The following is a 7,092-nucleotide window of genomic DNA, read 5'->3' as shown; positions in this document are numbered from 1 at the left end:
TCCCCTCATCTTTGCAGCACTTAGGGCCATGGTGGCGAACCTTTGGCACTCCAGATGTTATGGACTACAATTCCCATAGTCCATAACATCTGGAGTGCCAAAGGTTCACCACCACTGACTTAGGGCATCTCAAGGTTTTATCCCGGCTCTCTGCACATGGCCTGAGACTTCGAGGGCACACGGGGGGGGGGATCCCGTCATCTTTGCAGCGCTTAGGGCCTCTCAAGGTCTCAACCCGGCTCTCTGCACATGGCCTGAGGCTTCCAGGGCACACATGGGAGGATCCCCTCATCTTTGCAGCACTTAGGGCCATAGGAGGACTTGTCTCCAGAGTTGACTACTCAGCCCCTGCCAGCATGGCCAATTGGCCATGCTGGCAGGGGCTGATGGGAATTGTAGTCCATAACATCTGGAGTGCCAAAGGTTCACCACCACTGACTTAGGGCATCTCAAGGTTTTATCCCGGCTCTCTGCACATGGCCTGAGACTTCGAGGGCACACGGAGGGGGGGGGGGATCCCGTCATCTTTGCAGCGCTTCGGGCCTCTCGAGGTCTCAACCCGGCTCTCTGCACATGGCCCGAGGCTCGGAGGGCAGCCACAGGTGGGGGAGCTCAGCCGGAGGCAGTGGCGGAGGGGCCCAGCAGGAGTCGCTGCCCCGCTGGGGAAGGCGAGAGGGAGGCGAGGCCGGGCGAGGCGGGGCGAGGCGGGGAGGCGGAGCGCCGGGCTGCACCTGGCGGCTGCACCTTCTGCCATCCTGCCTTCCTGCCTCTGGAGCCGGGGAGGTCCCTTTCCGCGGCGCCCCCCCCCCTCTCCCTCCCGGCGGTGCGCCCTGCTCCGTGCGCTCCTGGCGATGTTGCGCGCCGCCCCGCCGTGCCCGGAGCGCCGCGTCCCCCGAGGTGAGTCCGCGCTCCCCAACCGGAGGAACAAAAGGCCGGCGGACTCCCGGCGCCGGTCCGGGGAGGGGCTCGGCGGGGAAGGGGAGCCCGGGCGGCGGGAGGCGGCCTGGCCGGGCTGCGGATCGGGTCGGGCTGGCGGAGCGTCCCTGCTCCCGGTGCAAAACGTGGCCTCGGATCTTGGCCGGCGCCGCTCGGCTCGTGGGCGGCTCCCTCGGCCGGCCCGACGCAGGGCTCCTGTGGCCGCTGCCTGGATCGCCGCCAAGGAGGAAAAGTGGCGGAGGTCTACTCGGGAGCAGGCCCCGGGCTAGTGGACGGGGCTTACTCCCGGGAAAGGCAGGGAGCGCGCCCTCCCCGGTCCGCGGTGGGCGATTTGTTTTGGCGACGCGCCGGGCGCCGCCGGGCGGAAAGGGACGGCGACGCGCCGCCGGGGAGTGGCGGGGGGCGAAGGGGTTTGCGCGGCTCCTTGCGGGGGAGGAAGTCGGGGGACGAAGCCGAACTCTTCTCCCCCTTCCCTTCGCCCGGACTGGCTTGGAGATGCCAACATCCAGCTGGCGGCTGGAGATCTCCCGGATTTCCCGCTGGATCTCCAGGCCACAGAGATCAGCATCCCTGAATATTGCGCCATCTGCAGTTCACCATCACCCGACTAGATGTAAACCTTGGGCTGTGGCTGTTGGGCTAACAAGGTGCGAATCATTCTTTTTTAAGGCACCCCTAGTAAGATTTGAGTAAATAGCGATGCTACTGCCCATAGTACTTGTTTTGTTTTAAAATTTTGTCCTGTTTTATATGCCAATAGAGGCTTGTGTTGTTGTTACTGCCCATAGTAAGACTGAGTTGGTAATTTGACTTTTGGGTACCACCCCCCTGTGTCACATTTGGGTTTGACTTTGGAGGAATTGCATCCTATTCCAATCATTTTTGGATATTCAGATGCAGATCGATACAGGTGGGAGGGGAGGGGCCCCTCTTCCGGTCCTGGACCACCCACTCTGGGCAGGAGTGGGAGGGGCACCTGTGGTCTGGTCGTGGCCCACCCAACCTTGAGGGGAAGGGGCAGAGTGGTGACTGGAGAGCTCCTGAATTTACAGCTGATCTCCAGGTCACTGTGATCAGACTCCTACAGAATGGATTATTTGGAGGGTAGAAGAAGAAGAAGAAGAAGAAGAAGAAGAAGAAGAAGAAGAAGAAGAAGAAGAAGAGGAGGAGGAGGAGGAGGAGGAGGAGTTTGGATTTATATCCCCCCTTTCTCTCCTGCAGGAGACTCAAAGGGGCTGACAATCTCCTTGCCCTTCCCCCCTCACGACATACACCCTGTGAGGTAGGTGGGGCTGAGAGAGCTCCGAGAAGCTGTGACTAGCCCAAGGTCACCCAGCTGGCATGTGTGGGAGTGTACAGGCTAATCTGAATTCCCCAGATAAGCTTCCACAGCTCAGGTGGCAGAGCGGAGAATCAAACCCGGTTCCTCCAGATTAGATACACGAGCTCTTAACCTCCTACGCCACTGTATGGCATTATATTTTGAAGAGGTCCCTGCCTTCTCCAAGCCCCACCCCCTTCTGGCTCCGCCCCTTGAGTCTCAAGGAAATTCCCAACCCAGAGCTGGCAACCGTAGGCAAGTGGCGTAGCGCCCAGGGGACAAGGGGGCATCTTGAACCGGGCATGCACCGGTGCGGGGGTAGTGCAGGGGCGCTCCTGTGCGTGCCCCGTGCTCAGTTCCCCTTCACTATGGGTCTGCTGTAGGCCGGCACAATGGAGCTCTTTGTCACCCCCAGAATGTTCATTGTTTTGGCCTGAAACGGCACGTAAGAGTATGCAGGCTTTGGTTTTTCTTTAGCCTCATAAGGATAGTGTTTATATAGCCTTGGTGCGTTTGGTTTTTTAAATTTTATTTATTTATTTATTGGTTGGATTTATAGGCCGCCTCATCCCCGAAGGGCTCAAGGCGGCTCACAACATACTATACACCAACATACTATACACCAACAATTTTAGTCTAAACTGGCTTTATTTGAAACAATCTAAACATCTTCCCATTTATTATATCCTGAAACCAAATTTTAGGAGTTATGGGAGCACTTTGGAGACTGTCAAACCTCGGATCTGGAAATCACGGAAACTGTAGATTTGTTCTGAAGCCTTTATTTCAGAGCGTTTCTTTAGCCTCATAAGGATAGTGTTTATATAGCCTTGGTGCGGCTGGTTTTTTTAATTTTATTTATTTATTTATTGAGTTAATATAGGCTTCATCCCGAAGGCCTATATGCTCACAACATACTATACACCAACAATTTTAGTCTAAACTGGCTTTATTTGAAACAATCTAAACATCTTCCCATTTATTATATCCTGAAACCAAATTTTAGGAGTTATGGGAGCACTTTGGAGACCGTCAAACCTCGGATCTGGAAATCACGGAAACTGTAGATTTGTTCTGAAGCCTTTATTTCAGAGCGTTTCTTTAGCCTCATAAGGATAGTGTTTATATAGCCTTGGTGTGTTTGGTTTTTTTAATTTTATTTATTTATTTATTGGTTGGATTTGAGGAAATTTCATCCCCCCGAAGGGCTCGAGGCGGCTCACAACATACTATACACCAACAATTTTAGTCTAAACTGGCTTTATTTGAAACAATCTAAACATCTTCCCATTTATTATATCCTGAAACCAAATTTTAGGAGTTATGGGAGCACTTTGGAGACCGTCAAACCTCGGATCTGGAAATCACTGGAAAACGTAGGATTTGTTCCCAGTTTCTTTATTTCAGAGCGTTTCTTTAGCCTCATAAGGATAGTGTTTATATAGCCTTGGTGTGTTTGGTTTTTTTAATTTTATTTATTTATTTATTGGTTGGATTTATAGGCCGCCTCATCCCCGAAGGGCTCGAGGCGGCTCACAACATACTATACACCAACATACTATACACCAACAATTTTAGTCTAAACTGGCTTTATTTGAAACAATCTAAACATCTTCCCATTTATTATATCCTGAAACCAAATTTTAGGAGTTATGGGAGCACTTTGGAGACTGTCAAGCCTCGGATCTGGAAATCACGGAAACTGTAGATTTGTTCTAAAGCCTTTATTTCAGAGCGTTCCCGCGCAAACCCATCACCTATATCCCGTTGCCCCCTCCCACCAAGCCAAACGGTTCCCATTCGAACCCATCCGTCACTTGACAGGCTCAGTCCTGACACTAACAGAAATGGAGTCTGACATCAGCTGTTGCGTGTCCAAACTCACTTTGTCAGATGCGTGTCAACTCGGCAGACATGTTTATATTGGTAGCAAAAAATAAGGTATCTGATAGTACCTTAAAGGTAAACAAGATTTTATTCCAATGTGTGCTTTTGAAGACCAGAACTCTCTTGGTAAGGAGACACTTAAAGCTGAATCTTGTTGCATCTGACCAAACGGGCCGTGTGAGTTATGGGAAAATAAAAAGCTCGTTCCGCTTGAAGATAACCAGGCTCCTGTTTACTTCTTAAAGTAGCATCTGTCTCCTTTTGCCGTGCCAGACCTTTGTTGTTTCCAAATGCCAGCAAGCTCCCAAAACAAACATACCTGTAGCTTTTTCTCCCCCTGTCTGCGTTCAAAAAATGTTGGTAGGATGTGATGCACATTCCAGGGACTTGTAATAACCACAGAGGGTCACGAAAGGCCGCCAAGTACATACCGTGTTTCCCCGAAAATAAGACAGTGTCTTATATTAATTTTTGCTCCCAAAGATGCGCTATGTCTTATTTTCAGGGGATGTCTTATTTTTCTGTGTTCTGTTCGTCGAACATGCTTCCAAACAAAAACTTTGCTACGTCTTACTTTGGGGGGATGCCTTACTTTAGCAAAACCTCTACTATGTCTTATTTTCCGAGGATGTCTTATATTCAGGGAAACAGGGTACCATCAAGTTAAAAACCAAGTCAGAGAGAGAGAGTATAGTTACAGCTAGATCTGGCCAATAACATTTTCAAGGTATACGCTTTCAAGAGTCAACTCTCCCTTTGGATTTGACTGTCGAAAACTCGTGCCTTAAAAATCTCACTTGTCTCTAAGGTGCTGCCGGACTTGAATCCGGTTCCGTGACTGTAGACCGCTACCCTCTAAAACTGTAATCCCAACTTATTCTTAAAACGGTGTGTTCTCGCAACCACTTCACAGGTGCCAAAGAATCGGTAGGCCCAGACGCTTCGAATTTAGGACGCTGGTTCTTAATCTGTGCTGGATCATTGTTGAAAGCCCTTCGAGCCATGAGTAAAACAATTAGGCCATAAACAGCATATTTCTGGGGAGCGTTTATGTCATGCGGATATGATATAGGGCAGTGGTGGCGAACCTTTTCAAGACCGAGTGCCCAAACTGCAACCCAAAACCCATTTATTTATTGCAAAGTGCCAACATGGCAGTTTAACCTGAATACTGAGGTTTTAGTATAGAAAAAAATAGTTGGCTTCAAGGCACGCGTTACTCGGGAGTAAGCTTCGTGGTAGTTGGTGACTTTGCTTTGAAGCAACTGTGCAACGCTTCGAACAGGTGAATCACGACCCTAGGAGGGTTTACTCAGAAGCAAACCCCACTGCCAGCAACCGAGCTTACTCCCAGGTAAAGGATCATGCTTTCGTTCTTCCCATGAAAATCAGTGGGGTTTAACAGCGCTTAACAGGGTTACCCACACTGCTTCCCCAAAACCACACTCCTTCCCTGAGCCTTCTGGGGAGGGCGGTCTAAAAATATAATAAATAAATAAAATTAATAAACTAGGTCTTAGGTTTAATGCTAATAATCTCCCTGAAATAATTACACTATTATCACATGACGAACTCTGTGCACGCATGCCCACAGAAAGGGCTCTGAGTGCCACCTCTGGCACCCGTGCCATAGGTTCGCCACCACTGATATAGGGGGTTATGGCACGCATTCATAGGGAAGACTCTGGGACCAGAGTAAGCAGTATGAACAGACTCTGTTGACTGCCAGAAACAGTTGTAAGTGGGAGGCAGGGGCTGCCTTAAAATCCCAAGTGACCCCTAACATGTATAGATTATCCAGGTAGGACGGAGGGCCGTATGTTCCACTGGTTTAGGGGACTGGGAGAAAAGTTCGGTGTATGTGTGTTAAGGACCGTCAAGTTGCTTCTGACCTGTGATGACCCTACGAATGAATGTCCTTGAAAACATCTTTTTTGAGCCTTGCTCGGGTCCTACAAACTGAGAGTTACGGCTTCCCTTAAAGTCAGTCTACTGTTGGGTCTTTCAGTGTGGTGTAGTGGTTAAGAGCAGGTGGACTGTAATCTGGAGGCTCGGGTTTGAATCCCCACTCCTCCACCTGAGTGGCAGAGGCTTATCTGGTGAACCAGATTCGTTTCCCCACTCCTACGTTCCTGCCGGGTGGCCTTGGGCTAGTCACGGTTCTTCGGAACTCTCTCAGCCCCACCTGCCTCACAAGGTGTCTGTTGTGGGGAGAGGAAGGGAAAGGAGCTTGTCAGCCGCCTCGAGTCTCCTTACAGGAGAGAAAGGTGGAGTATAAATCCAAGCTTTTTTTCTTCTCTTCTTCTCTTTCACTGCTGCCTTCAGCCTTTGGTAGCGTTCTTATCTTTCCCAGTGACTCTTGTTGTCTCATTGTGTGACCAAAGTACGTCTGCCTGGTAGAGATTATTTCCGCCCCTGAGGATACACGCTGGTGTGTGTGATTGGAATGGGCTGATGCTGAACCAACTGAAGCTGTACTGTTTGTACATCCGGTCTCATATTGTCTGAGAGAAACTACATGTTGCCCACAGAGGTCTTTCTGATAATGCAGGTGGTCTGTTGCAGGGCTAGGTGAGGATTTGTGGGACACTCCTGTTTTAGGTATCTTGGTGAAGCGTGTAATAAAGTTCTAGTATCCTCAAAGGCTTTCACGGCCAGCTTCAACTGGTTGCGGTGGGTTTCTTGGGTTGTGTGGCCGTGGTCTGGTAGATCTTGTTCTTAATGTTTCGCCTGCATCTGTGGCTGGCATTGTCAGAAGTGTATCACGACCACACAGCCTGGAAAACCCACAACAACCAGTTCAAGTATCCTGGTGAAGCATGTAACGAAGCCCATTCTTCCTCAGAGAGACGGGCGTGATTCTAGCTAACTAATTAGTTAGTTTGTTTGTTAGAATCATGCCTGTCTCTTTGAGGAAGAATGGGCTTCTAGTCAGTCAGTCAATCAGT

The 7,092-nt window shown here is 50.1% G+C and overlaps 1 protein-coding gene across 1 annotated transcript in view; it reads left to right on the top strand.

Annotated features, from left to right (window-relative positions):
• The first annotated feature begins 866 nt into the window (after positions 1 to 866).
• LOC125427012 (major facilitator superfamily domain-containing protein 6-like) overlaps positions 867 to 7,092 on the top strand; it is a 48,218-nt gene continuing 41,992 nt past the window's right edge. Inside the window, exon 1 of the mRNA XM_048485965.1 lies at positions 867 to 897. The gene's annotated coding sequence lies outside the window, so the exon portion shown is untranslated. The remainder of the gene's footprint in view (positions 898 to 7,092) is intronic.

Source organism: Sphaerodactylus townsendi, linkage group LG02, assembly GCF_021028975.2.
Source record: "Sphaerodactylus townsendi isolate TG3544 linkage group LG02, MPM_Stown_v2.3, whole genome shotgun sequence".
NCBI lineage: Eukaryota > Metazoa > Chordata > Lepidosauria > Squamata > Sphaerodactylidae > Sphaerodactylus > Sphaerodactylus townsendi.
This window is presented reverse-complemented; position numbering and strand designations above follow the sequence as displayed.